General features: G+C 37.3%; 1 pseudogene; it reads left to right on the plus strand.

The window, feature by feature from the left end:
* Positions 1 to 457: 457 nt before the first annotated feature.
* LOC122223505 lies at positions 458 to 598 on the plus strand (annotated as a pseudogene).
* The last annotated feature ends 6754 nt before the right edge of the window (positions 599 to 7352 follow it).

Consider the following 7352-nt stretch of genomic DNA (forward strand, 5'->3'; position numbering starts at 1 on the left):
AGACAGAGTGCATGTGCATGCACAGATGGAGGAGGGGCAGAGACAGAGAGGGACAGAGGGTCCAAAGGGGGCTCTGCCCTGACTGCAGAGAACTCAAACTCACAAACTCACATGAGATCATGACCTGAGCCGAAGTCAGATGCTTAACCAACTGAGCCACCCAGGTGCCCTGGCTTTATGTCCTTGAAAATGGCCTATAATTTTCCTTTCTTATAAATGTTCATGCCATGATCTAGTTTCAAAGTACTAGCCACATAAAACAAGATGACATACGTTCTCTGTTTTGTTTTATATTATTTTTTAGAGAAGTTTGTACACATTCAGTGTTATTTATTCTTTAAATGCCTGGAAGAATTACCAGCATGTCAAGAGATGTCTTTGTGGGAATTTTTGTAATTACAAAATCAACTTATTTAATCTATAGAGAATTATATAGATTTTAGAAATTTTCTCCCTGATCACTTCTCGGCCTTTTGGCTAAGATCAAGTGTAGAAATTTTTTCCCTGTTTCCATTTTGGTAAGTTGTATTTTTCTAGAAAATTTCTGTTTACCTACATTCTGAAATTTACTGAAACAAAGTTGTTCATAATATCCTTTCACTATTTTTTGTAATTGTCTGTAAGATATGTGGTAATTCCTTTTTTGCATTCCTGATATTGGCAGTATGTGTCTTCTCTCTTTCTTAATCACACTTGGTAAGAGTTTAGTTTTTCAAAGAGCCAACTTATAGCTTTGTAACTTTTTCTGTTGTATATTTGTTCCACCTTTGACCAATTTCTACTATTGTAATTATTATTATCTCCTTTCTTCTTTCTTTTAACTTAATATTTTTAAACTTTCTATTCTAGGTTCTATCAATAAAATCAATAGCTGATTCATTTTCAGTTTATCTTTTTTTCTGACATATGGACTTATCCTTTTAAGCATGGTTTTAACTACCTCCTGCCTCCGTTGGTGTGCCACATTTTCATTTTCATTTCATAAAATAATTTTAAATTTCCATCGTGATTTAATTTTGCCCTTGAGTTATTTGGACATATATTGTTTAGTTCACAAACATTTGGGGGCTTTATAATAAACTTTATCATTGATCTCTAGCTTTATTTCACTCTATAATTTTACTACATGGAATTCTGTTAGGATTTGACTTATGGTTGAGTATATGGTCAACTTTGATATTGCTATACCATGTACTCTTAAAAATAATGTGAATTCTGAAGTTGTTTCTACAGATGGTAAATCATGTTCAAATTTTATATACCTTTAATGATTTGTTTTTGTTTGCTTGTTGTTGAGAACATGTAAAATCAGCCAATATGGTTGTGAATTTCCTCCTTTAAATATGCAATTTTTGCATCAGCTATTTGATGTTGTATTATTGGGTGCATACAAATTGAAAAGTATTCAGTCTTAGGGTGCCGGGGTGGCTCAGTCAGTTGAGTGTCTGACTTCGGCCCAGGTCATGATCTTGCGGTTTGTGAGTTCGAGCCCTGCAGTCAGGCTCTGTGTTTGGAGCCTGGAGTCTGATTCTGATTCTGTGATCTCCTTGTCTCTCTGCTCCTCTCCTATGCACTCTCTCTCTCTCTCTCTCTCTCAAAAATAAACATTAAAAAAAAAGTATTCAGTCTTTCTGGCTGATTGATCTTTTATCATTATGAAATATCCCTCTTTATCTCCTAGAATGCCTTTTACCTTAAAGTCTATTTTGTTTTATATAATTATATCATGTTATTTTTTATTAGTTTAGACTTTCAGTTCTTTTGTGTTCTTATATGTAAGGTGTTTACTTGTTCAGCTTGAGAGATTTTGTTTTATAATTGAAGTATTCAGACCATTTATACTTAATGTAATTCCTGGTATATCTTGGGTTTTTATTACTATTACTTATTATATGTGTTCTACATCCTTTATATGCCTTTCTTGCAACTTTTTGAATTAATAAAGCATTTTAAGATTATTTTCCAGTTCCTTCTGGAAATTACAACCTTGGTGGTTACATATTTTATTTTTCTTTAATAATTACACAGTGATTACAACAAACATCTTTGATTTATTAGGGCATCAGAGAGATAAGTACTTGGATCACTTCCCAGGTAATGCTAGAACTTTAACAATTTCAATTCCATTACCTTGCTCCCATCTTTTGTGTGTTGTTTTATGTATATGTTCTCATGAGTTTTAAATCATTATCATTCTATGTAGTCAATATTCATTTAGACTTACCTACATATCTTCCATTTCTCTTTATATCTTCTCACATTTCCATGTTGCCATTTGAGGTAACTCTCCTTCTCTCTTAGGAAATGCTTTAGTACTTTTTTAGTGTGTGCTTGAAGACAAAAAATTGTTTAGTTTTGGTTTTTCTAAAATTGTTCTCATTTTTTCTTCATTTAACAGATTTGTTTTCTGGATATAATTCTAGTCGAGTAGTTACATTCAGAAAAATCTATTCAGTAACATTTATGTATGAACTAAAATTTATCCAAAACTTACTTTGGCCAAGTAATTCCCCTTTTAGGAAATCAATGGAAATAAGTTAAAGTGAAAATAAAGCAAAATGTGTAAAGATATAAACTGCATCATTATTTATAAAAGTGAAAAATTGGAAACAAATGTAAAATCCAACATTAAGGCAATCGTTCAGTAAATTATGGCAAATCCATACAATATTGTGAAATGTTAAAAGGATGTCTATGAAGTACTTCTGTGAGAAAAAAATTCATGTAATTATGGGGGCGCCTGGGTGACTCAGTCGGTTAAGCATCTGACTTCAACTCAGGTCACGATCTCGCAGTCGGTGAGTTCGAGCCCCGCGTCAGGCTCTGGGCTGATGGCTCAGAGCCTGGAGCCTGCTTCCGATTCTGTGTCTCCCTCTCTCTCTGCCCCTCCCCCGTTCATGCTCTGTCTCTCTCTGTCTCAAAAATAAATAAACGTTAAAAAAAATTTTTTTAAAAAGTCATGTAATTATGAATGTGAGGAAACCAAGATGTAAATTTCAATGTATTTTGTGATTTTATTTAAATAACAAAGCTATGTGCATAGTAACAACCTGAAAGGAAATACATAACTCAGTTAACCCTCCTTATCTATGAGGTAAAAGGTTATGGGTGGCTATTTTTCTGTAATTGAAATAAATCATTTCCATATTTAACTACAGTAGCCTTAATTCTTCTTTTCTTTTTTCATTTAAATTTATAAACAAAACAAATGATAAAACTTATAGCTCTGTTAGAGGACATTTAATGTAAGGGGGTAAAGTGATTATAACTGTCTTCCTCACACAGAATTTCCCATGAAAGGAAAACATGGAAATATACCAAAGAGACCCATTTACATTGTCATGCATTGTTCCAAGTCTCAAATCACTGAGAAAAACCTACCGCACACAAGTTGCCATGAGCACCTGATCCCCAAGCATAAATCTTTGTGTTGAAAATGGCATATCCCACACATTTCATCTGGAGTTAAAAGCATAGTATACACCTTCCTTCATATATAGTATGAGTCACTTCCTAAACCTCATTAGGGATGGTAATAATGCTTCCCCAACAGGAATTAATTCCATGCTAATCATATATGTCAGTGACTTTCACAGCTGCTTCACAGAAGCAAGAGTTTTGCAAATTAGTTGCTTTCTTATTTGGGGAAGGTGTGGGATGGGCCAGAAGCAAAAGCATCGTTGGAACTCACATAATGTTTTCAGACTTGTTAATTAGCCTAGCAGTCTCATTTTGTCATTTCATCAGAAGATGGTTTGGGGCATAAGCAGTCCTAAGGTCATCATTCTGACTCGGCTGATTAGCACTGGGCTTGTCAAATAATTGGAAAGGTCACAAAACAGTGTCTAGTCTTTCTCCTCGAGCTAAAATTATTGTCAGAAAAATTTCTAAAAGATATTCTAGGATTAGCTTCCTGGTATAAAGCAGATCTGAATTTGAATACCTGGTCCCTGCTCCTTTGCTGTATGGCCTAAGGGAAAGTGCTTATCCTTGTGAACCTAAGTTTCCTTCTCTGTAAAAATGGAAAACATGGGGATGGACAAGACAACACACATGGAATATAATGTCCAACACACAGAAAGGGTACAGTAAATTTTCATTTACTTAAATCTTCCTTCGATACTTACTGAAAAACTTTGCCTATTAAGAGGACCGAGATTCAATTTATAAACTAAGTGGACAGTTTCCAACCCACCCCCATAGCTAATACTAGTTAAGCTACTTTCAGTCTAAATGCAGAACATGAAATAGACATGGGGCATCAGGTATGGGTGGGAATAGAAGAGGGAGTGAGGCCAACTCAATGGAGATCCAGGCAAAACACAAAAACCTGAAAAGAAAGTCCAATGAAGAGACAGTATGGGTTAGTTTTACTCATTCACATTCTTAACACTTATTGAGCACCTCATATATCACAGACTTTGAAGCAGAAGATACAACGGGAAATAAGGTAAGCTTCCTCTTTTCTTTTCTTTTTTTTTTTTTTATTTATGTATTTTGGGGAGAGCACAAGTGAGGGAAGACCAGAGAGAGAGGGACAATAGATACAAAGCAGGCTCTGAGCTGACAGCAGCAATCCTGGTGTGGGGCTTGAACTCATGAACCATGAGATCATGACCTGAGCTGAAGGATGCTCATGACCTGAGCTTGAAGTTGGACGCTCAACCAACTGAGCCACTCAGGTGCCCCAAGCTTGCCCCTTTCTTCAGAAAGCTTACACTCTACTGGGCCGGCAGTGGGGGTGGGGGGAGGACAGATTGAAGACAGTATGCAAAGGGCTATGGTGTGGGATGATCTGGTATCTATGGTGACAAGGGGAGGTGCCTCATGTTCACCACTCTAAGATAGCCCTGAATCAGCCCTGCTTTCCAACATCAGTGAGTCTGCTTGCATGGTGTAGAGCTACCTTGAAACAGGGGAAAAGCTAGCCGGGCTAGGAGGCAGCAGAATGGCATTGAACAGGGCAAACATACTCTGTATTTTATTCAGTCTTAACTCCAGTCTTTGGGGAGGGTGCACCCTCCCCGCAAGACATAGGCAATCATCACAGAAGTGCACAGCTGTAATGAATCAATCCATACTAATTCCTATAGTCATTGAAATGAGCAGCTTCTTTTGGGGAAGACCCTCCACCCAGAGAAGGCTAGTTTGCCCATATGCCAGATAGGTCTTCCCTGAGCACATCTCCCTGAGTACCTGCCTCTTTCTGGAGTTCTACTATGGCCATGTCAGGATGGTCACTTCCCTGTGTTTCTCCTGGCTGGTCAGGATTAACTGAAGGTGTGAAGAGCTCAAAGGAAGCAACATTGACTTTTTTCTGGCATAGCAGGTCACCCAGAGAAGTGAGGTGATTGAGCCTGGATTTTGAACAGTGTTGAAGACCTTGCTAGTTTGGAAGTTGAAAGTTGATTAATCCTCCTCATTTTACCCTTTCATTAACTCCACAAATATGTGGTGACTGCTTACTATGTGCCAGGCATAGCACTAGATGCTGGAGATACAGTGGAGAGTCAAAGTAGACCCAGTCCCCACACCCATTGACTTTACAGACCAGTGAGGGAGGAAGAACTTAAGCAAATAAAACCAGAAATTAAATGTGACAAACAAGCCTGGTCCCAAGACATAGGATGCCATGGGAGGATGATTTTACTTAGTCAGAGAGGTCATCCCTAAGGAAGTGATCTAAAGGATGAGTGAGAGTTGAACAATGAAGAGCGGAGGGAAGGCAGCCAGAACAAAGACTCTTAGCAGAAGAAAGTAAGGCCATGTATCAAAGATAGAAAGAACCCAGGGCAGCTGCAGTGGAGATAAAGGCAGGGGATAGGGAGAATGGGTGCCAAGTGAAGCTGCACAGGTGAAGTCATCTATGGTGGGACCTTCAGGGATCTTTATGTCAAGCCACACACAACTTCAGAACTCACTGGTTCTCTAAACACCGATTATTGTGTCTCACATTCTTTTAAAATTTTTAATTTAGATTTTTTTTAATCTTGAGTTAATTGCGGACTCACATATGCTTGCAAAGAATAATACAAAGAAACTCCTTGTATCATTTACCCAATTTCCCTCAATGGTGACCTCTTGTAAAATGATAGCTCCAAACCAGTATATTGACATTCAAGACACAGAACAGCTCCATTACCCCAAGGATCCCACATGCTGCCCTTTTATAACTACACCCACTTCTCTCCAGCTCCCTAACCACACTCATTTCTCTCCAGTTCCCAACTCCTCCTTTAACTCACTCTCCTCCATTTCTATAATGTTATTATGTAAAAATATTACATAAATTGAATCACAGAGTATACAACTTTTGGGGATCCACTTTTATCACTCAGCATTAACTCTTTGGAGATTCAGTTATGTTATCTTATGTACCAATAGTTTGTTCCTTTTTATTGCTTCTTTTTCTAAATTCTTGAGGTGGGAATTTATTGATTAGAAACATTTCCTTTTTTCTAATGTACGCATGAAATGCTATAAACTTTCCTTTCAGCAATGATTTTATCTATATCCTACAAAATTTTGTTGTGTTTTCATTTCCTTCTATTCAATGTACTTTTTTATTTCCACTGAGACTTCTTCTTCACCCCATGAGATTTTTAGAAGTGCATTTTTGGGTGCCTGGGTGGCTCAGTCAGATAAGCATCCAACTTCAGCTCAGGTCATGATCTCACAGTTCATGAGTTCAAGCCCCACACTGGGCTCTCTGCTGTTAGCACAGAACCTGCTTCAGTTCTTCTGTCTTCCCCCTCTTTCCACCCCTTCCCTGCTCATTCTCTCTATCTCTCTCTCAAAATAAATAAACTTTAAAAAAAAATGAAGTGCATTCTTCAGTATTCAATTGTTTGATATTTTCCTGTTTCATTTCTATCATTGAGTTCTACTTTGATTCCACTGTGGTCAGAGAACACACTGTATGATTTCAATTCTTTTACATTTGTTGAAGCTTGTTTTGTGGCCCAAGATATGGTCAAACTTGGAACATGTTCTGAGGGCTCCTGAATATAATGTGCTGGTTTCTTGGTCAGCTTTTGTTTACATACTTTGCAGCTTTGTTGTCTGGTGCACATACAAACACATTTAAGACTGCTATGTCTTCTTTGTGGACTGACCCATCTTTCATCCTACAGAGTCCTCCATTTCTGATAATTTTCTTTTCTTTGAGGTCAACTTTATCTGATAGCCAGTTCTTCATTTTGGGTATCAATGTTTGCATGATACATCTTTTTTCATCCTTTTGCTTTCATCCTACCTATGTCATCATATTTGAAGTGAGTTTCTTATAAACACCATACAGTTAGGCCATCTTTTCTAATTCATTCTGCCAATCTATGTCTTTTAGTTGACAT

The sequence above is a fragment of the Panthera leo genome, chromosome B3, assembly GCF_018350215.1.
Source record: "Panthera leo isolate Ple1 chromosome B3, P.leo_Ple1_pat1.1, whole genome shotgun sequence".
NCBI lineage: Eukaryota > Metazoa > Chordata > Mammalia > Carnivora > Felidae > Panthera > Panthera leo.